This window comes from Thermobia domestica, chromosome 9 (genome assembly GCF_964235325.1).
Source record: "Thermobia domestica chromosome 9, izTheDome1.hap1.1, whole genome shotgun sequence".
In the NCBI taxonomy this organism is placed as follows: domain Eukaryota; kingdom Metazoa; phylum Arthropoda; class Insecta; order Zygentoma; family Lepismatidae; genus Thermobia; species Thermobia domestica.
In genome coordinates, this window is record NC_137462.1 from 53,780,562 (window position 1) to 53,805,249 (window position 24,688).

The 24,688-nt window shown below is 36.4% G+C and overlaps 1 protein-coding gene across 4 annotated transcripts in view; it reads right to left on the bottom strand.

Moving 5' to 3' along the window:
* LOC145694652 (uncharacterized) overlaps positions 1-11,894 on the bottom strand; it is a 73,608-nt gene extending 61,714 nt beyond the window's left edge. For 2 of the 4 annotated variants that reach the window (XM_081771089.1, XM_081771090.1), the window contains exons 1-2: positions 11,764-11,894; positions 6,448-6,564 (exon numbers count right to left, since the gene is read on the bottom strand). The gene's annotated coding sequence lies outside the window, so the exon portion shown is untranslated. The remainder of the gene's footprint in view (positions 1-6,447; positions 6,565-11,763) is intronic. The other 2 variants (XM_081771087.1, XM_081771088.1) reach the window with 2 other exon arrangements.
* Positions 11,895-24,688: the final 12,794 nt, after the last annotated feature.

The following is a 24,688-nucleotide window of genomic DNA, read 5'->3' on the forward strand; positions in this document are numbered from 1 at the left end:
ATGACCAACTTGTCTAAACCTTTCTCAACGAAACATCCCGCCAGTGTCCGGCAAGTACGCACACTTTCGATTGAATGCCATCGCAGCGCTAGTGTCGGTTGCTCCGCGCTAGTTTCACTGGTACATTGCCTCTCCATTGACGCCAGTATGGTTGAGTTGTCGCGATTACACTGTGTCCTATGATCGTTTCCAGTGTTTAAAACAACTGATGAACCCGCCAAATGTGAGATCCATTTTATCTTGTTTTTGAACGCAAGAAGGATTAAGCCGGCCGAAACTCATCGTCATACTGTGAAGAACTACGGTGAAAATCAATGAATGATGGAACGGTACGGAAGTGGGTGAGTTCAATGAAGGGCGTGGAAATGTCCACGACGAACCACGAAGTGGGAGAGCTTCTGTAAACTGATGAGTTGGTGAAGAAAGTGGATGAGAAAATTAGTGAGAAGTGACAATACACAATGGCAATGCTTTCAGATGAGTTTTCTGAAGTTTCGACAACTGTTTTCATCAGATTGTTACCTACTGCTTAGGTTATCGCAAACTGTGTTCCCGCTGGATTCCGAAAATGCTCACAGACTCAAATCTTTGACACAGTCCACAGAACCAAATCTTGAACATTCCTTACCCGTTACAACAAGGAAGGAAAGGACATTTTTTTACCAAAACGTTTCTGGTGACGAAACATGGGTTTGCCATGTCACCCCAGAATCGAAATATCAATCAATTGAGTGACGGCACACGGAATATCCCACAAAGCAAAAGTTCAAAACAATGTCAGCACAAAACTTCATGTGCACAGTGTTTTGGGACATGAAAGGTATTTTGCTTGTTGATTTCGTACCCAGGGGCGAAACCATCAATGCGGAACGATACTGCAAGAAACCTTCAGTGTGCAATCCAAAACAAAAGGAGAAGAATGCTCTGTAATGGAGTTGTGTTGCTCCATGGCAATGCTCGTCCGCATACTGCTGGTGACACCCAAACGTTAATCTAACAGTTCGATTGGGAGCAGTGTAACCACTTGCCGTACAGACCTGACTTGGCACCGTCTGACTATCACTTGCTCCTGTACTTGAAATGCGAGCTCGGCGGTAAGAATTTTGAAAGTGACGACAATGCAAGAAATGCCGTGGAGTTATGGTTGTCTTTATTGGAGACTTTTTTTTTTTAAAGGAAGATTTGGACAAGTTGGTCACCCGCTATGACAAGTGTTTGAACATTGGTGGAAACTATGTCGAAAAATAGTTTAAGGTGTGCTCTTTCATGTGAAAATAAATTTAGCTTGAACAAACCTGCTTTAGTTTTTTTTTTTTAAAAAAACGGCACTTACTTTCCGGTCACGCCTCGTACTTCGAGTAACTTCTCGATGTTTCTTACTCAGTGGGACAGGGGTATTTTATCCGTTAATATGAAGGAAACAAGTTACATTTAATTTTTATTGCTTCAACTTGGGATAGAATAATGTACTCATATAATTGAATATTAATAATGAAAAAAATATCCGATGCGCGCAATTCTTCAGTGAAGTAAACAAATTCACTTGATAAAATGAAGAAAAAAACCTAATGCATAAAGACTAACTAGATATACCTATTACGTACCCACGCCCTAGCTTATTACATTGTTTCGTTTCAGGCCCAGAAAATACTATCAGTTTCTTAAACATATCAATCTTCTGTAAATTTCCACGCAAAATATAAGTACTACGTGAAAACAGACAACCTCATTTGAGTTTTTCTGAGAATCAATGAAAACAATTTCATTTATGAAAATTACCAGAGTATCATATTGGTGATTTTATGCACAACTGAAAGCTATTTCCTGAAACGCTACTATTTATAAATGTATTTCCTAAAGTAATAAATTTTGTTTGTAAACTTAACTTTTGTGGATAAAATTTATGATTATATTATTCCAACCTCTATTTTTGGTTTAGGGTTCTTGGTCCTTATATGCTTCAAATTCACTCCTTTCAATTACAAACTAAAAGTGATGTAAAATTGTAGAACCTTAAACTGTTTATTTAAAATTTAACTATTTTGACTATTTGTATGACAAACTACGTAAAACCAAAGGAAAATCATTTTTCTGTTTCAGCCTTCCATTTTTCAATCTTATTCGTCCGAGGTATTATAGGCTAGCCTATGTCAACCATCCATAGTCAACCTTTCACAACCATTGGTAATTCCCATAATAACGATACCAATAATTTTGTTCGCATAAATCTTCTTCCGAGGTAACTAACCTGTAAGTTTTGATAACAATATTAATCCAGATGTTTGCTATTACCGTAAGTGAATGAGTTGATTTTTGTCAGGGCTTACAGGATACTCAACTCAGAAAAGGATTTACACGAAAAATAAATGGTCTCATTAATATGAGGATTTCCAGTGGTTATGGCAGGTTCACTATGGAAGGGTGCCATATGCAAGCCTAATATGAAATGAAATCTTTAAGTTTAACGTCCCACGGTTATGCCGGTTAGGCTAAAGGAGACGGTGATAATGAGAAATGAGTGACATGGTGGAATGAAGAAAGTGGGAGGAAACGGGATAACCCCGAGAAAACCCACGAGCACGGTGTTTGTCCACCACAAAGTCCACACGGTGCGAGCTGGGATCGAACCAGGGACCCCAAGCACCGGAGCAAGCCTAATATGTTTAAGGCAAATAATATTGGGAAAAGGAGGTCTTAATCCGGAAACCGGTTTCTCTTTAAGTCATTTCCTTGTTTGTCATACTAGAAATAGCTAAAAAATACAATCTGAATGTGCTTTTTGGACCACCATAAAACACAGAAAAGATTACTTTTTCTTTGTTTGAATACGTGCCTTTGTTTATCACACTGAAGAATCGTAAGTATCAGAAAAAAATATTACTTTTATTTGCTCGGAAGCAATAAAAATAAAATGTAATTTATTTCCTTCATATTGTGGACTAAAGTAGCCTTCCCCTACTGAGAAAGAAAAGCCGAGGAGATATTTGAAATTGTTTGGTAGGTATTAAAAACATGATGGTGAGTAAAACTGAAGTTAATGTAAATAAATGTTTTGTATGTTCTGTGAGTAATTATCGTACACTTTGCCACACTTTAATTGCAAGCGCACAATTCCTTGAAGATTGCAGTTTGCAACAGCACATGGTAAGGAATAACACACATAACTCGCAATTCGCTATTTGAAATATTGTTTCTATTTTGTTATAGAGCAAAACGTCATCTTGGAAAGAAGGTAAGTAGAAATACAAGAAGAAGATAACGAGTTCGTTAGCTATAGATACAACTAGCACTTCTCTAGAGCGTGGGATACCTTATTTGATCTTAGCTCCTGCCACGTGGGCTGTGTGGTGGACCAATACCGTTGTGTCTGGGTTTTCTCGCGATTTTTTCATTTTCTCCTATTTTCAGCATTCCATCATTATCATTTACCTCGCCGTCTTCCTTAGTCTCAATGTATAATCGTAAGACAAACTAAAAAAAAAAATCAATGGTTATGCATGTTGTTTCGTATTTTTCTTTCTTCAAGGGAAGTCACGTTTTAGAAAGTTGCTAACTGGTTATCATTTCTAAATAAAAATTGAGAAATCTTTAGTCTTGGTATGTGATATCGCAGTGAATTTTCTACCAAATTCTTCAATAATAATTCATATTTAGAGAAAATATTTCACAAAGATTCGCAATATTTTGTGTTAATTCGTTATGCTTTAAATAATGATTTTTGTTTCGTTTCCTTGATGTTCGGGAAATCTTTGGACAGAAGTGGTAACTATTATATTAATGAATGGAGGAGACAGGCAATTTTTAACACACCAATTCAAATACAGGTGCGAATTCAATGATACACAGTGAACAAGTGTATGACTGGATCAGGATTCGAACCCGGGATCATTGACGTACGAGTTCATGCGTTTGAGTCACGGTTCAGTCATGCACTTTTCCACTCTTTGTGTACCACTGAATTCGCACCTATATAGGAATTGGTGTGTTAAAAATCGGCTGTCTTCTCCATACGTTAATATAATAGTTATCACTTCTGTCCAAAGATTTCCCGGACATCAAGGAAACGGGGAAAAAATATCAGTATTTAAAGCATAACAAATTAACGAAAAGTATTGCGAATTAATGTGAAATGTCTTTTCTAGATATTAATTATTATTGAAAAATTTGGTAGAAAATTTACAACGACATCATACACCAAGATTAAAGATTTCTCCAACGTAATGATTTTGCACCGAATTTTACGATCAATTCTGCATCAGAAACACGATTTTCTGCTCAACTAGTGTCTATGATTTACGAAAACATCTTTACTTGGAAGTTCACATTTAACTAAGCCTACCAGACTTTTGAAATCAAAATGTTAGCAATTCATATATCATGCATATCTATAAAAACATTAATGAATTTAAAATTTCTCAACCTTCGAAAATCAGCCACGAGATTTTATACAAACAGAAAAGATGTCTTCGATGATTTCACACAGATTAATAGTAAATGAAATATAATAAGAAAATCCTTACTTTTCATTCAATGATATATCTGAAATGTCTCTTGCCATAGTAGTTACAATAATTTCTCTTTTTGACGCTCTCTTGTGTTACGTCTTACGGTCATGGGTTATATTTTCGAGCTCATATTCTTAAGTAGTAAAGCTTGGACTAGTAAAAAGCTGGAGTTCTAAGATTCTATTTACGACCAAAGTGGTCGTGCGACGGTACGTGACTTCTCTTCGATACTTATGCTTTTCGAAATTGTACCGTAATTCCGTCCACGAGTAACAGATACAGTAATCATTCTTAGACAGCATCTGCTGGTTTTTACACTGTTTCTCATCATCTCTTTAAATAATAATAATATTAAATTTAGGAATTTAGGATTTAGATTTCTGGGCTTTCGGCATCTAAGGCCATTTAGCTCGTCACGTTTTGAGGGATGACGTCCTTCGGCGAGTACACAATCCGGGGAAAGGGAAGGAAGGAAGCGGCCTGGGACCTATGAGTTAGGTACCACCCCGGCACTTGCCTGGTGTGAATGAGGAAAACCCAGGAAAACCTCATTCAGGGTGGTGGCCTGAAAAAGCGTTTTTACACTTTTTCGACCTTGTGACCCCACCGCGAAAAATAAAATTAATTAAGATAAGATAGAAACCTCGTGCGATGTTAAATATCAAAGTGTTGATGTGTCGTCAGTTACCTAACATTCAACTCAGCAGATAAGCAGATTACAGAAACAAAAACACGTAAGTATTGTTTGAGAGCAGGTGATACAGTAATTTTAAAATACACTCTGAATATATGAATTTGATGCTATTGTCTTTTGGTCACATCATTATAAATATTTTCATTTTCTGAATAGCACTAGTGCGTAATCATGTCACACGCTGCTCTTCAGTTGATGGTCAATTATTATATTACTCAAATGTGTAAGTATTATCCTTTCATTTCCGAGTCCTAGGTTTAATATTTTATGTTAAATATTATACAATTAACGTTGTTTCTGACAGGAAATTAAGACACTTGCACCACTATAGTATAAAATCTTAGAACGGCTAATGTGGCACACAAGCTCAAAATTACCTCTTTTTATGTTTCAGCCGTTTCGTTCTGTTAGTACTACTTCCATAATTGATTAAAACTTGCTAAATCTCTTACACCTGAACAACTCTTTTCTTTTTTTTTTTTTCAATGAGATTTATTTCTACTTGCTACCCTAAACATTTTGCGCTAGGCTTTTCGTAAGGACAATTGGAATGCAGTAGAATTGTGCTACCCAATGAGAAGCACTTGTAACATTAATATTAGAATCATTAACATACAAGATTATATCTTTTTACTATACCACTTAACTTCTGGAAATTCTTACTGAGCAACTGTAATTCATCGTTATATATATATTTTTTTATGTAATATGTAACTTATTACTGTAACAGTGTGCTGAACTCTGGAAAGTTTAACGAAGTTACTTGTGAAAAATGCAATTTCTAGTTTCACATTTCACGCATATGCCCTGAAAGCTAGAGGAAACAGATGCTTAATAAAAGTGAATGAATAGTGGGAATAAGGAATAATACGTGGGATGAAAATATGGAAGAAAACAGGAGAACCCGATAAATCCCACAGATATGATGTTATCCACAACAAACACAAAGGACTGGGACTACAGTGACAGACCTCTCGCATCCCAGGTAAGCGCTCTCCCAGTAAGCCACCGGATCCCTACTCCTAAAACAAACTGATGCAATTTCTTGCCAGGAAGTTTAAGTTATTAATTTTTTCTTTAAAACACCACACTGAGTTCAAGTTTTCAGGAGAAACCTTGACACTCCGACTGTTGAACGGAGGAAGGAAACCCCTGTATTACCTCAACCTGATTACGGGATTATAATTAAGACAAGGTTAGCATAACCCTTGTATTACACTTGCCTGCATTAGAAACTTAGATGCTTACCTCCACTTCCTGACTCTTTATCTAATGTTTCATTGTAGTTATGTGGTTTGTCAAACTGAGTTTCTGAGCACGAAGTGTATTCTTGCAAAATTTACAGCTGACTACAACTTCTTCAACCTGGGAAGAGAAACTCATTTTAGTGCAAATCTTCCTTTCTTACATAAGTTTTAGCGTACGTGTAGGACAAGTTTAGGCATACTATCCGAAATAATTGCTAAAAATCATAATTCTTTCACTAATTTTCTTCTTCTTATCCTCCAAAAGTTTTGCGTTGCGCGACATGACAGATGGAATTCAAGGGTGCTACCAGAAGGTATTGCTGAAAATTTTCAACTTCTTTGCTATTTGTGTGTAATTACAACACCCGGTTGTATGACACAAAAACTTCAGAACAGGAAACTCAAACCAACCTGAACTAGGTAGCAGTTATAACGACGAATGCTATCTAACGAGTCAGGGAAGTTCGAAGCTGATGGGCGCACGAGATAGAACTGGGGTGCGTCCATAGTGAGCAACCGCGTCGGCGACGGTGGATATACACGTAAGAGAGAGTACTGAAAAAACGTGATTTTTCGCAATGATACAAGTTCCAATAGCATTCACGGTTCCACATTTGCAATGCTGCACACGCTGTACCAAGTACGCTGCCGGTATAAAATAATATAGTCATCTTTATATGCACTCACTTATTTTAACCGTTGTAAAGCACTTCTAATGGTTGTACACTAGTAACATGCACTTACAAATTTAAAAAGGAGCTATTTCTTAGTATTAAATTTTGCACTCTGCAAAAAATTTCTTAGTTATAAACATGTTTTTCCAAACACAGTATTGAATTCCAGCTGTAAATTTTTGATAAAGTGGTCTACCTAAACATGATCAGCACCGAAACGTATAGGACGGGTGGTATTATCACCTCCCACACCGTGACATGAACATTCTTTGTATACGTCAGTTTTACTTCACTGATATGGGAGAAAAGAACCCTTCCCCGTTCAATTCCCAGACTGGAAAGCTGTTTGAACAGCGATAGTACAGAGAGAATGGGTGCGTATAGGATGGCTCAGGAATTAAGTTAACTTAGATTAGATACGCACAAGGCACATATGAAGACAACGGGGCCAACTGTTGATGACTTACAAAGATGATTCGTGTAAAAGGAGCTGAAGTAAACAGTAGATTACAATGGTATGTTTAAGTGAAACAATGGTGCACAATGAATTTGGACCGTATCCACACACAGAATGCTAGGAAGTAACAAATGCAGGTCGACAGTACTGAATATACAGTCATAGAGTAAATGATTCAAGGTGCGACCGTTATATTGAGAACACATGCGAGTATCTCAAAGCCCCTAACTGTATTTTTGTATGGCGGAAATCGGGCGGTGTTGAGGCGGAGAAGACTGTATAAAACATGATGAGAATGAGTCCAGGTTGAATGGTAGGTACAAGAAAGTCAAGGTATATAAAATAACAGGTAGCCCCAGTTCGCGATTAGCGTTCTGATTGGCTCCCTGTCCATGACGTTATGTGGAGGTATCGGTGAAGATTTTTTTCGTTTGCCTGCCTGTCACACTTCGCGCTTTACTCGTAAAAGTGGATTCAAAACAATATAATTATGAACTTCCTTGTCTTACCAAATGCAAAGAATGAATTTTTTCTACTTACAGATGACGCAATATAATAAATAAATAACGTCAATAATGATTATCTATACAAATAAAAATGAATATAATGTTTTGTCGCTAACTTTTCCTAGACCTTTGGGCCGATTTTTACATTTTTTAGTACATGAGTTGGCCTAATTAAGATTTTTATCACATTAGTTTGATTAAAGGGCGAATCCTAAGTTGGTAGAAAATGTTCAAGATTTGTGCCCAAAATGCAGTATCTCACGAGCCTATCAAGTTACAAAGATGAAACTCGGTACATAAACTCCTCATTAAACTTAAGGGAGAACATGTCCCATTTTAAGGAAAAGAAGGAGCATCTTCTATTCATATAAATAAAAATCATTGTAAGCATGTCTGACTGCGAACTCCTCCTCAACCAACTATTCATATAAATAAAAATCATTGTAAGCATGTTTGACTGCGAACTCCTCCTCAACCAACTTAAAGTACCAAGAATTTTTGGTACTTTAATGCACCAAGACTCAGTGGTGGCTTCAGCAGGTAGGGACAGGCCTACCCAGAAATTTTGGAAAGCATATAAACGCTAAAAGATACACTAAAGAGTAAATATATTTTCCACTATTTATATTAATGGTAGATAATTGTTTAACAAATAGCATCAACTACTACTGTAAAAGTAATCTCCTACTGTCATTAATCAATCAAATGTGTGTATGTATCCATCAGCGAGGCAGTGGGCCTACCCAAAATTAAAATCCTAAAGCCGCCCCTACCCAGGCCTTAGGCTAGTTTTAGACGAAAGCATTTCTCGTAGCAGATGTGCTGCCAAATATCTTGCATAATATTCTATGGCATCAAATGTATATTGTGCTTTTACATGGTAGCATTGTGATGAGCATTTTGTCGTGACGTAGCAAACAAATCACTGGAGAAGAGCGCAATTATGGCTCCAAAACTAAAAACAGATATTTCAGTCACTATTTCTTCTAAAGCCCTTTTTCGCATATGCTTATTATGATACAAAGGACTTTTAACGGTGCAGTTATACTATACAGAGCCATAGCTTTTAAAATTTAGAAGACATTTCTAATATTTTAATAGAATAGTGTATAAGTAATGGAAATATGGTGTGCACTTACATATGAAATGCGTATTTATGTGGAAATATAGAAATTAAAGTCGAACCCAACCAATCCCTTCGGGGCTTCTAACCCGTTCCCACTGCTGCTGCTGCTGCTGCTGCTGCTGCTACTACTACTACTACTACTACTACTACTACTACTACTACTACTACTACTACTACCACCACCACCACCACCACCACCACCACCACCACTACTACTACTCCTACTCCTATTCCAACTACTACTATTACCCGTTCCTACTCCTATTCCTACTACTACTACTACTACTGCTACTACTACTACTACCACTACTACTCCTACTGCTACTGTTACTATTTACTTCTACTCTTACTACTACTTACTCCTCCTCCTATTACTACTACTTACTTCTACTACTATTACTCTTACTACTACTTCTACTACTATTACTCTTACTACTACTACTACTACTTCTCCTCCTCCTCCTCCTACTACTACTACTACTTATACTATGGATCCGTATAGTAAAACTACACGTTGCCACCTAGTGAACCTGAAGTGAGAATGCAAGAGCACACCTCAGAAATGACTGCTGAAGGTACAATAAATGAACGAGAAAGTTTTTTTTTAAATGAATTTGTGTGGATCCGTATAGTGAAACTGCACGCTTTTTACTTTGAACAAACAAGGATGTTCCTCATATTTTTTAGTCAACATAATAATAGTATCTCTACTCTAATTCATTTGTCTTATCTACAATTCAATTTCCCACACAAAACAAAGAGCATGGATATTTGACATAAAAACGGCGCTGCAATGTGAACAGAAATGCTGGGGAAAATGATACGAAATAGAGCATGTTCTATCGACAAGAAATGCCACAGGATATGCCATGGCATGGGAAATGCTATGGCTTTTGCTACTTTACACGGTAGGATATCGATGATACGATTTTTGGTACGAGAAATGCTTCCGTTTAAAACTAGCCTAACTTAGGATGTTATCATTTTTCAGCTCGGGAGTGAGAGGGGATAGGAAGAAGACAACAAATAATGGAAAACATCCGAAATTGGTGTCCAGTCTATAATGTTCATGGTCACTGAAATGAATAGTGACCTACCCGAAACGGTTTAAATCCAAATTCATCCTCTTTGGGAGTGGGGAAGGGGTGATATTATAGTTTTTTCATTGCACTTTCATTGAAATGAGAATTCTAAGAAGGGGAAGGAATTCAAATACTTTCCATAAACCAATTCTCTCTATGAGAGCATTTTAGGTAGTAATATACATAAAGCAAACATAATTCAAAGTATTCAAAGATTCGGTTCCGGGTATGTAATAACAAAGTAGGTCAGGTTGTGTTAGGATAGGTTACGTTAGAAATTTAATCTACCCTAACCTAACCTATCTTAATTTGGTTACGTTAGGTTAGGTTAGAAATCGGCCTATGTTTAGCAGAAGGGGTCCAGCTTTTTTCTCTAAAAAATGTTACTATTTTGGTAATTTGTGCTCACATTCGTTTAGTTTACGGTAGAGTTGGTTAGTTTTAGTTAGGTTAGGCTAGTTTAGGTTACGTTAGGTTAGTTTAGTTTATGTTATATTAGTGTAGGAGTCCCGCATAATTTTCCAAAAAATGATAGAATTTCGCTTATTTCTACTAATACTACGTTAGTTTAGGTTACTTCAGGTTAGCTTACGTTAGTTTATGTTAGGTTAGCTTGGATTTGGTTACGTTATGTTACGTCTAAGTACTTGAATCACTCATTTCTCCTGTAAATTTTATGTTTTTTACGTGCTTCTGGACCCCTTGTACTAAACATACTCCTAGAAATCTAACCGGGTTAAATTCCAAACTTGGGCGTCCGTTTCCAGCAAAATTTTTATATCGTTTGTGTGCTTGATAATGTATACTCAACAAAAGGAAAATTTATGGGAGAATGAAAGAAATTATGCTTTGTAGTTCTTATCCAGCCCGCAACTAGAGGGGGCTAGGAGGGCCTGGCCCCCCCAGGCCTCAATACAAATTCCTATTATTAATTCAAAAACATATATTAGATATTTGTAAGCTAATTTTTGGCCACACAGCCCCTCCTAACATATTTATGCCAACCCCAAACCTCTGTGGGTGTTTGCGGGCCTGGTTCTTATGTGATGTTTAGATGTGTAAGTTTGGTAGTAAAATTATGTTGAATACGAGAAAAGATGTGTGGAAGTTGGTACTATTTGCAAGACCCATATTTCATGATTCAGCAGCATGCCCATTTTATGACAAGAACAGAAAGCAATGAACCTCAGCGAGGCTTCTAACCCGTTCCTCGTCCTCCTCCTACTACTACTACTCCTACTGCTACTACTACTTATACTATGGATCTGTATAATAAAACTGCACGTTTTAAGGTTTTTATTGCTTTTTGTAGGTTTGAAACTGGAGGGGCAACTTTAAACTTAAGCTGAGTATACATTTATATTCTCGTTGGTATCCCCTTCCACCTCGCTTTACGTACATACACTCATTAAATTTCAGACCCTCAGAAACAAATTTCAATAAAAGTAAAATAAATTATTGTTGTTACACACCTGTTTTTCGACGTGATTAACGTCTTGTTTATTTTTTTTTTTTCTTGTCTTGTCTTGTCTTATGACTATTATCAGTCAAATAGGTAGGTGCACTAGCTCACTAGTCATATGTGCTACAAATGCTAAATGGTCAAATGTGTACCTCAAACAGAGGATTTTTGAGTCAAAAGCAACATAGAATAAAATACAGGACACAATCGGGAAGAAATGACACAAGTCGGGAAAATAGTCAAAGTCAGGGAAAGGTCAAAATCGGGAAAGAAGTTCAGACAGGGAAAGAGGGCGAAAAGCCAAGGTGAACAGGGCAAAAAATTAAGGGTAAGTGGGAAGTATAAAATGAAAAAAGAAAGCGTATAAAAAAGAAGGGAATGTATGTACGTATAAATGTAACGGAAAGTGTAAGTGTAGTGTAGGTGTATAGCAAGGCCCACTTAACCTTATAACCAGTGATGTGCCGTAAACTATAATTTTACGTCTACACGATTGTCTACCAGGGATGCCACTTTTAGTGATTTCGTACTAGATTTAGTGATTTTATCATTGAACTAGTGATCTAGTACGTACTTCGCGTAAATATGCACAATCTAGTGATTTTTGGCATTTCATTTCTCATGCAGATAAATGACGAGGAAACGATTTTTGAAATAACAAGGAAAAATCTGTTTCGGTTCAGAATCTTTAGATACAATCTGAGAGCAAACTCCTGCCGTGAAATGACCATGGGTAAACAGAGAGCAGAGGTGTAGCCAGCAGGTTAATGTAGGGGGCCCGTCGTTTTTGAGGGGGGGCCAAGCCAAAAAATGTGTTGCAGCTAGTGCTTTTAAGTCCGGAACACTAAAACCACTGCTTTTTAAGCTTATTATTATTATTATTATTATTATTATTATTATTATTATTATTATTATTATTATTATTATTATTATTATACTTTTCTCCATAAATTATATTCCAGAGTTTTTATTATATTTAACCCAGAACTACTGTCCCGGACCAAATGTTATACCAAGTGGCGTATTTACGATTTTGTTTCGGGAGGGGCTTTGCTAACTTTCGGGGGGGGTTGCCTGGAAATGTGAAAATTCTGCAAGATATTTAATTTACTTTACTATACTAAGTAAGATTTCGGGGGGGGGCTTAAGCCCGGAAGCCACCCCCCTAAATACGCCACTGGTTATACCGGTACCTTTGTGCGTAACTATTTCAGTTTAAGCTTTTGTACACAGAACCTATCTATATAAGATTGATTTTCTTTGAAATTGCACTTAATTTCTTTAACATTTCCTAACAAAAATATTTATTTATTATTCGTGAATAAACAAACATGATTATTTTATTAACAGCTATAACTTACTTCCTGTTTTACACCAAGTAGCATTTTAAAAAGGGGAATGAAATCCAAACTGAAAAATTAAATAAAAACTTTGTTTTTCACCAAATTTTCCATATGATAAAAAATGTTTTATAAAACACGAGGTAGAGCATATAAAAATATAATGTACTTACAAATTAATTTAATACCAATGTTTTATGGTAGTATCTTGTTAGAACGTTTGTCATCAAACTGTCAAATATAAATCGCAGTAAATTGTGTAATCTGCTGTCACAGAAAAAGTATACCATGCTACTTTCCGATCGGTATAAGGAAGAGATACGATCAGCGGCGTGGCGAGCAATACAAGATTGGGGGGGGGGATGAAACTTGACATTGCCAAGTTTTGATTTTAAAAAAATGCCAAGTCTTACTTTAAAAAAGGAAAAGTGTTTAGAAAGTCTTAGTCTCACTTTTACCAACCCTGTGGAAATCTATTACAGCAACCTTATTTTCATATTCGTCCCATTCCATGCCTCGTCTGAGATACGAATACGAACAGCCCTTGTCCCACTTTCGAGTGCAATTTTACACCTCAACTCAGGATCATTATCACCATGCCCGATGCACAACTGCTAATTTGACAACTACTGGTTAGGTTAGGCGTCACCAAATCCTCACAAGGACCTCTGAAGCTATAATCTGTTGTAGAAATGCATTAAAAATGTAGAATAAGGTAGGCTACATTTACTGCTTGTGATATAAGGACATATAATTTACATAAACCTTCAATTGAGGGGTTCAGTGAGAGACCAGGCTAATACCTCCTTAGCTCATCTACTTCATATTTTAAGGACGTTTGGTAAAACGCCGGATCTTGTTGGGTAGGATGCGGAAAAAGGCTCTGGCAGAGAAGTGGGAGAAAGCCTGAGGGAATGTCTTTGTAGAATGATTTTCTACCAAAATGAATAATGTATGTAGTTAGAGAAGATGCACTATAATACATATTATAATATGGGATTTGATTCTACATTAAATTCATTATTTATTATCGAATTGAAATAGTGAAATTGTGAAAAACAGGGTGCGAAATCCTTGGGAAACAGGGGAATTCCCCCCACTGAATATTTTTGAACAAAATTCCCTCACTAAATCCTTGCTGGGGGAGATAATACACTGAAATAATGTCAGAAGTTTCCAAAGTAATTACCGTAATTCATATGTAATTTTACATGTATTTCATATTTAATTATTAAATAAACTAGTGATCAGCGGTATACTAGTAATATCTAACTTTGTATAGTTTACTATTTCTGGATGCCCAAATACGTGAACTTCCTATATCGAAACTTTGAAGCATAAAAGTGCGCAGTTCTTTTTTTTTTTTAACTCTTCAGTCCTCGTCTCCTCCCACTTCGATTTCATGATTTCGCACTCTGATGAAATATATTAAATACCGGCGGGAAAAATACTAATATATAACCTCCCTTTTAGACGCTCCTCCAACCACGCGCCCGGGGCACGTGCCTTCGGCCCTGTGAGCTACATAAGTAACATATGCTTTGACTTACAAATGCGGAAGAAGGAAGAATTGCAATTTTTGTTTAACTTTCGAAAGAAGCAATTACGGGATTAAAAATAAGGTAGGAAAGGCAACACATTTGCATGAAAATGAAGTGAAACACACACCGGTCTATGCTTTCACCCAGCAGACGTATTGTTTCGAACCCCAAAATTTGACTTGGCATCTTGCACTTAGGTTCACAGCGGAAGCGACGAAATTACTTGACTCCAGTGCCGTGCCGTGGTAACTCAGCGCCCGGGGGCATATTTGCGGATCCCAAACGTTTCAGCATATCCTCTGATCTGATTGATCGATACAGATGCGATATCACAAGACATGATCTACATATAGCACAAAGTATACGGGAATTGTTGTCGGCTCTGGTAGCCGAGTGGTCTAGCGTAACATACTAGTAATGAGAATGTTTTTGGCGAGGGTTCGAATCCTGCCTACGGACAGTTTTTTTTACTACTTTTTAAAATGTTTATAACACTTCCTTCGTTAAAATAAGATTAAAAATAATATTCAAAAAGTGATTTAACGATCATTGTTTTAAAATTTTAATTCAACTTCTTTCATTAAAATAAGTTTGCCCTTGTACTATATAGTTCCACAGCAAATGTAGTAGTAGTAGTAGTACGTTTGCCCTTGTACTATATAGATCCACAGCTAATGTAGTAGTAGTAGTAGGAACGGGTTAAAAGCCCCGCAGGGGTTGTTTGGATATGTTCTCGACATCAAATTGGCAAGAATGCTGAAACGTTTGGGATCGGCAAAAATGCCGCCCGGGGGGAGAGTATACGACGGTACCTCCGTACATATGGGTGAGATCGACAGACCAGCCGCGAAGCGCTACCATGCTTGGCGCTAAGCGGTAGAAAATTTTCAAAATTAATACCTGCTTTCTCTTGATTTTGAGCACTTTTAATTACTTTTTTCCTTGCATTTTATACATGTGTACACACATGCATTTTCCTCCCGAAGTTCGTCTCCCTTTACATCTGCACCCGGGGCGGTCGCCCAACCACAAGGCACGGCACTGCTTGACATCCATTGTAGCTTTTCTCCCCACCGAACAACACCCCCAGAAATCAACTGTGATACCATTCCCAAAACACATTTTGTTCAATTCTCCCTTGTCGAAAAGCCCTGTAAATAGAGTCTTACTGCAAAACAACTGAAATAATCTATTGTTTTCATTCATATTAATATGATCACTTTTTGTTCAAAGGCAAAGGTCTATTCACACACAAAGCAGATACGGTTACACAATATATTCACTCTGGTATCAAAATCTAGGGGAAAGTGGTCGAATTCTGCGCACTTAAGGAAAAATCGTTATTTCTCCGCTATTTTTGTAAGTATCACGACATAACTTTGCACAGCCATTGTTTGCTGTGTAGTAGACAAGCTAAAGACGTAGTTTGAGTAAAAGCTCATACCAGTACTCGACAATAGACAAAAAACCTGAACTATACATTTGCGCAGAATTACCCAACTAGGTGGGTAATTCTGCGCGTAATATGGGGTAATTCTGCGCAAAGCAAATATATATGTTTAAAGCAAGGAAACATTTTCATATCATATAAAATACTTAGATATGTAGATGGCATGGGTTCAGACAAAGAACGACAAGGTGGGCTACAGGTTTTACTATATACTTTATTCTCTACTTGTTTTATAACTGAACAAAATATTACATATTTTTGAGTGTATTGAAATCATAAGCGTGCTATGATAAGGGAGAACAATGTCATTCTGAGATGTGACACTAAAACTATGTTCTGAAGTATGAATTCCACAATCACGACTAGTTTCCTCGACGTTTCATACCAACCTGTCCTCATCATCTCCAGCAGTAATGACTATGTTAGGTTCCTCCATAGTGACATCGTGAAAGTCTGATTTTGAAAATTTGTCAGGGTTTAATGGTATTATTCCCACAGCCCTAAATCCAGCTATGGCTTTGTCCATAGTTGGAACTTTGACGTATGCTTCATCGAAAATACTGGCGAGATCGTACATGCGACGCCGTGAGAATATAAACATGGGAGGGACGAAGATTCCAAATGCACTACAAGCATACACAACAGTGACTGTCTTTCCACGCTCGCACACCATAGCACTTCCTACCTGTTTCTGACCTTTAGGTGCTAAAATTCTCACAAGTTTTTGTGCGTTCGAAATACCCCTTTCGTCCACGTTGAAAATTCTACTTAGGGGAAAATGGTGCTTTTTCATCACTGTTTCCAAGTTATTGAAGAATAGTGTTACCGCTTCTTTATTGAATCAATTTATCCTATTCAAACTTACTTCTTCAGGTTTCCTTATGCTTATTCTTGGATTTCTTTAAAGAAATAGTCTCAACCAGTCCTTTCCAGCAAGTTAGGTAGTTCCATGAAAAATTATGCGCAATTCGACTTGCTTCAGCAAATTCGTATGCCAAACGCCGATGGTCTATAGGTATGATACCAAACGCTTGCAACGCTTATCACATAGTCTACCAATTCGTGTTTTGTTCTCGCGAGAACACTTACGAGAGTAGCATGTTCCATTTTTCCAGTTTTCATCCGTAGATGAATAGTAGATTCTGCTATTCCGTACAATCTTCCAACTTCTCGAATCGCACACTCACTTTTAACAGCACTGATAGCTTCTCTTAGTTGTTCCTCTGCATAACTATCTCTCGTAGTTGCTCTTTCTATTCTTCCCTGTATATTTAATCAGAGAGTGACGATATTTTGCAGATCTATTACGTATGCTTATTATTAACATAAAACTTCTTGAGGTGCAATTCTGCGCACTGCGCAGAATAACCCATCGATTTTGCGCAGAATAACCCCACTCCGCCATGTAACAAAAAACACAAAACTACGAGCTATTAAAAATTGATAGAACTACGAATTGCCGTAATTATAATGTCCATTTACAATATAAATGGAATATAAAAGTAACGATCTAGAAATATATAAAATATAGAACGTACCTCTTAATTCCCTTGAAGAGAATTTAACATCAACAGGGAAGAAATAATTCAACTGCCACTTACAGCCTAAACATTTGACATATTGGCTTCCCTCCTTTAATGTTAGTTACTAGTAACGGTCGCTTCATGGCTGCAGCAACCAATGTGTCGTAAAGAATCTCCAAGTTGAAGAAACACGTGTGCGCAGAATTATCCACCGCGCAGAATTCGACTACCTTCCCCTACTTCCCTTTGATATTTTACTATTGGGAAAACACTCTTAAATTTGTCAAATTTACATACTATACATAGTAAAAAGTTTATATTAACCAGTCACTGCCTTGTTCTTATTTTATTAATAGGCCTATTAATTCTTATTATTCTCTTATTAATCTCCACAATCTGCGTGTTGTCTTGTATACGCTCTTCTATCAAATTCTTTTGCGTCCAATACTCTACCTGCAACCGAAACGCTTCTTCTGTCTTTGTTTTAATTTTGCACGCCACCTGTATTCAGCTTTTGCCAGTGGTACAATTTCCCGATTTTTCATTAAAGATTCTTCAAAATGTATAGGAATATCAAATGAACAAAAGTGAAGTGTGATAACTTGCAGAGTCGGATTTAGGTTTAGTGGGGCTCTATACTGTTGAAGGTAATGGGGCCCTTTATGTGTCCCGGTGAACGTAGGCACCCTATATACAGAAATGGATAAATTAATGATATTTTAGGAAACAGACTAGCAGAAGGGGCACCATTACTTACATCATAGTAGCCTACACAACAGGAAGCACTGTTGCTACGTCCTACGTATATGTAAATTTTATTTTATTGATTGATTTTCTTATACATTGGAAATTGATATCCAGTTTTTTTCAGGTTTTCGGGGCCCCTAAAACATGGGGCCCTAAGCTATAGCTTGTTTAGCTTATACGTAAATCCGGCACTGATTACTTACAACAAGTAAAGAAGCTTTCAACGAATATATCAATTTATTTCAAGATAGGAAATTACACAAAATATATGCCAAGTCTATAAAAGAACTGATAATGATTTGCAGCACGAACAAAACGGCATTCTTCAAATTACCAACTAGGTATTTTAATTTGCCAACTTGTTAAGAAATTGGGAACTTTGGGGGGGGGGGGGGGGGAGCTCCACTCTAACCCCCTTAACGACGCCCCTGGATACTACACTATTTTTCTATTGGTATGTTAAAATAGTATTTTCCATACTATTTTACCGTAAATTATTAATTATATGTAAACTTTGTTATTTTTAAATGACTGAAGCGAGGTAATCTTACGATGATGTTTTATAAGCTGGTCATTTGGGGGGGCCAAGAACTCATTTGGGAGGGCCTGGCCCCGATGGGCCCCCCCGTGGCTACACCCCTGACAGAGAGTATCTTTGGCCCTCTGCCTCTTTATGTTCGCCGATATGGGATGAGATTGTGAGTTACTTATCGTGAGCAGGTAGTTTTCTGAAGTAAGTAGAAAAATAATAATTCTCTGCTTCTACGCCTTGTCACATACGGAGGCGCTGGCAGTATCATTCACTTTGCTTGTTCCCAATAATGTTAAAGGAGGAGGATACCATACTAATATACGTATTAATAAAATGTACCAGCAAATATATGCAGTACCGATGAAAGTTTCATCTGTGAAACACATGTTGAGCATAAATCTTTTGATATTGTCACGTACAAACACTCTAAACTTGTCCTATCTTTTCGTACTATCTGTACATTTTTTAACCTAATTTCTCACGAGAAAATTTTTGGCACAAGGGATTTGAAGTCTGGACACTTGTACTTTCTTCTTGCACCAATGAGTAAACTAATTTAGGTTTCTAGGAATGACATCAATAAACAGGAACATTAATGCTAATCGCCGCTGTTTGGTACATTTTCACAAAGTAACATAAACAATACATATACGTACATTTTAAAAACAGTTCGTTGGAGTCTTATATTAGTTTAGTTGGCAATTTCGTTCGGTATCTTGTGGGGTGCGAATCCTTCGTGGGTTGTTCTCGTTGTTCATAATATCCATAGTGATTTCCAAGAACTTTGTTTTCTTTTTCTTTCATAAAAAAAGATGGATTTGCCTTCTGCAGGTAGGCAGGCTTTATATTCACTTGACAGGCTTAACGTATTCATTTTGTAATCAGTTCTTAACTTTGAGAAGTTATTAAAAGTCACATTTGTGCTAATCGTTCAGTGTATTTCAAATGATCTCCTATGTAGTATATAATAACAGTATATCTGTGCTAAGAGCTACAGATGTAAAGTTAACTCAAGTAATCCAGAAGCGGCTCTTGAGGGAGGTCACATAATAAATGTTTAAATTTTATCGCTAAGCTAAGGGAAGAAATATATAATGTATTTATTTTTGTATAAATTATAAGGAATGAAGGCATGGAAAAGCTTTCTTTTCTTAGCTTGCAGCAATAAAATTATAATTGTTACCAGTGTGACTCCTCTCGATAGCCGCCACTGAATTATTCGCCCGAAATCTTTTCGACCGCCCCCACTGTCCTGTTCTGGATACGGGAAATTTTACGGGACACTAGGGAGTAGGAATAGTATCTAGCCATTATAGTGTGACAAAGGTAATTCAGATTCTCTTCCTCTCTCCATATATATATATATATATATATATATATATATATATATATATATATATATATATATATATATATATATATATAATATGGTGCTAACATTTAGTGATTTTCCATTCTCTAATCTAGTACTAAATGTTGATTGTTCGTTGGCAACCCTGTTGTCTACTGTAATCTATACGTAATCTACATTACACCTTAGTAGTATGAAATGGATCGATCTGGGCCAACCTAGCTCAGTGTTTAACAACACACAAGCCCCTGGGAAAACGACCACCGTGCACCGTGAGCCCACGGTCTTTTACGACCTAAAATTTAGGGGTGAATTTAATCCCTTTTATGAGCACTTTTAAGAGGGTGTATTCGTTCTCTTTTATGACCACGTTTAAGGGGTGAACTCGTTCCCTTTTACGAGCCCCCCCTGGGAATTGACCATCATACAACGTGAGCCCATGGTCTTTTATGACCTCCATTTTAAGGGTGAACTCGTTCTCTTTTACGACCACTTTTTAGGGGTGACCTCGTTCTCTTTTACGACCTCCATTTTAGAGGGTGTACTCGTTCCCTTTTATGAGCACTTTTTCAACCCTTATTTTAACATAGCAGAAATTACGAATACATAGAAGAGAAGATAACACTACGTAACACACAGCAGAACAGATAACAGATAAGACTACGTAACAATTCAAGGGTGAACTCGTTCCCTTTTCCAACCCTTATTTTAACATAGCAGATAGCACAGCTAATAAAAGAGCATGGCTTATTTTTCAACCCTTATTTTAACATAGCAGGCCTCCATTTTAAGGGTGAACTCGTTCTCTTTTATGAGCATATTTTTCAACCCCTATTGTAACATAACAGAAATGACATAAGAATACGTAACATAGCAGGGTGAACTCGTTCCCTTTTCCAACCCCTATTTAAAATAGCAGAAATTACACTGAGACTATGAACACACAGCAGAGCATAAGAGTACATAACATAACAAGGGTGTATTCGTTTTCCAACCCCTATTTTAACATAGCATAGAATACATGGAGACTATGAACACACAGCAGAACAGATAATACATAGCACAGCTAATAAAAGAACATGGATTATTTTCCATCCCTTATTTTAACATAGCAGAAATTACACTGAGACTATGAACACACAGCAGAGCATAAGAGTACGTAACACACAAGGGTGTATTCATTCTCTTTTATGAGCATATTTTCCAACCCCTATTTCAACATGACAGAGACTACGAAACATGGCGGACATAGCAAAGGGGGTGTATTCATTTTCTCCACCCCTAATTGAACATAGCAGAAATTACACTGAGAGTACGTAACACACAAAAACCTCCATTTTAGGGGTGGACTCGTTCTCTTTTATAATTACTTTTTCAACCCCTATTTTAAGACAATGAATACCTATGTAACATAGCGATTGGATACGCTCTTTGAACCGATTTGGATGAAACTAGGCATATGGGGGTTTTCGACCATGCTGAGTACGAATATCATACCTATTTTTACCTGGGTTCTATAGTTTATGTGGCATACGCCCTTTCTATGACAATTTTAACCGATTTGGATGAAACTCGGTATATGAGGGTTTTCAGACATGCTGATTACAAATATCATACTTATTTTTATCTGGGTCTGATAGTTTATGTGGAATACGCCCTTTGTATGACACTTAAAACCTAATAACTCGAAAACGGAGCCAAATATCGAAGTGGTGTTTCCACATTTAGCAATAGGTCATCAGGTACTACAAGTTCCAAAATTAGTGGTCATCGAGGTCAAAGGTCAAAATACTTAAAACCCAATCACTCGTAAACGAAGCAACATATTGAGATGGTGTTTCCACATTTAGTAATCGGTCACCAAAGACCACATGTCTCAAAAGTGTCAAGCATCGAGGTCAAAGGTCAACATACTTAAAACCTAATAACACGAAAACTGAGCCACATATTGAGGTGCTGTTTCCAAATCTAGTAATCGGCCACCAACTACTACAAGTTTCAAAATACTGATCATCGAGGTCAAAGGTCAAAATACTTAAAACCTAATAACACGAAAACTGAGCCACATATTGAGGTGCTGTTTCGACATTTAGTAATCGGTCACCAAAGACCACATGTCTCAAAAGTGTCAACCATCGAGGTCAAAGGTCAACATACTTAAAACCTAATAACACGAAAACTGAGCCACATATTGAGGTGCTGTTTCCAAATCTAGTAATTGGTCACCAACTACTACAAGTTTCAAAATACTGATCATCGAGGTCAAAGGTCAAAATACTTAAAACCTAATAACACGAAAACTGAGCCACATACTCAGGTGCTGTTTCCACATTTAGCAATAGGTCATCAGGTACTACAAGTTCCAAAATTAGTGGTCATCGAGGTCAAAGGTCAAAATACTTAAAACCCAATCACTCGTAAACGAAGCAGAGCCACATTTAGTAATTGGTCACCAACTACTACAAGTTTCAAAATAATGACCATCGAGGTCAAAGGTCAATCTCGTAAATGAAACCATATATTGAGATAACGTTTCCTCATTTAGTAAATTTGTGTGATCTATTCAATTTTGTACAAAGCAGAAAAAAAGTGAAGAAGGAATAAATTTGAGAACATAATTTTAACTAGCGCAGAATTTCTGTACCTTTTTAGGCTATTCAAAAGAAAGCAAAGATATGCCATATTAACTAGCTGAGAATTATTTAAGCAAAACGAAGAAAGCGAACATGGACCATTTTACTCAAATTTGGATGGAGTATTTATATTTGTATGAACCAGAAAAAAATTAAGAAGGTCCGTTTTGACTAGTTCAATATTTCTGTACAATTTTGTACTACCCAAATAATCACAAGAAAATCAAAGAAGGGTCATTTTAACTAGATCCGCATTTTATACCTTTTTGTGCTATTCAAATAATAGAGGGAACAAATTTCAGTGGTTTATTTTATTTTTGTACCAATCAGAAGAAAAGCAAAGATATGCAATTCTCAGACTTTTATACCATTATTCAAATAAACGAAGGAATACCAGAAAAAAATAAGTGAAGATCAGGTGGATTATTTTCTTTTGTACCAACTGGAAAAGAGAAAAAGAGCTACTTTAACTAGCTCATTATGTACTGTTTAAGGAAACGAAAATTGACCATTATGTAACTTTTGAACTCAAATAAACAATGAAGTATTTAGTTTTGTACGAACCAGAAAAATTTGATTGGATTATTTCCTTAGGTACCAACTGGAAAAAGTGAAGGGCCATTATTCAAATAAACGAAGGAATACCAGAAAAAAAAATAAGTGAAGAATGAATAAAATTTAGGTGGATTATTTTCTTTTGTACCAACTGGAAAAGAGAAAAAGAGCTACTTTAACTAGCTTATTATGTACTGTTTAAGGAAACGAAAATTGACCATTATGTAACTTTTGAACTACTGAAATGTTCTATTTTTGTATCAATCAGAAAAACCCGAAGAAGGATAATTTTAACAAGTTGATAATTTCTGTAACGAAAGAATAATTACGATGTTCTATTTTTTATACCAACGAGAAAAAAAATGAACTAGCTGAATATACGAAATAATAAATTTAAGTGACCTATTCAATTTTGTACCAATGAGAAATGGCTCAGCAAAAGGCGAAGAAGGACTATTTTATATAATTTTACTACTCAAATAAACAATGAAGTATTTAGTTTTGTACCACCAAGAAAAAAATTGCACCATTTTGGAGTATTCAAATAAACAAAGGAATAAATTTGAGTGACTTATAATTTGTGTCAACTCTAAAATCAATTAAACGAAGTAATGCATTTGAGCTAACTAACTGAGAATTCTGTACCTTTTTGTACTATTTAAACAAACGATAGGGTAAATTTGAGTGACCTGTTTTTTATACTAACTAGAAAAATCGAAGAAGGTACCTTTATACTAGCTCAATGAACGAAAGAACAAATTTGGGTGTTCTACTTTTTTATACCAAACAAGGAAGAACCATTTTAACTTGCTGAGTATTTTATACCATTTTGTACTACTCAAATAAACGAAAGAAAAAGCGAAAAAAGACCTTTTTAACTAGCGCAGAATTTCTGTAACAAGAAGAAAAGCAAAGATATGCCATATTAACTATTTAAACAAAACGAAGGGATAAATTTAAGTGATCTATTCCATTTTGTACCAAGGAGAAATGCCATTTTTATCTAACTTAGAATTTCTAGTGCATGTTGTATTATTTAAACAAAACGAAGGGCTACATTTGAGAAAGCGAACATGAACCATTTTACTCAAACTTGGATGAAGTATTTAGCTTTGTATGAACCAGAAAAAAAAGTAAAGAAGAACCATTTTAACTAACTCAGATCTTTATACCATTTTGTACCAATCAGAAGAAAATCAAAGAAGGGTCATTTTAACTAGCCAAGCAGAATAAAGGAAAGAATTAACACTTTGTACTAACCAG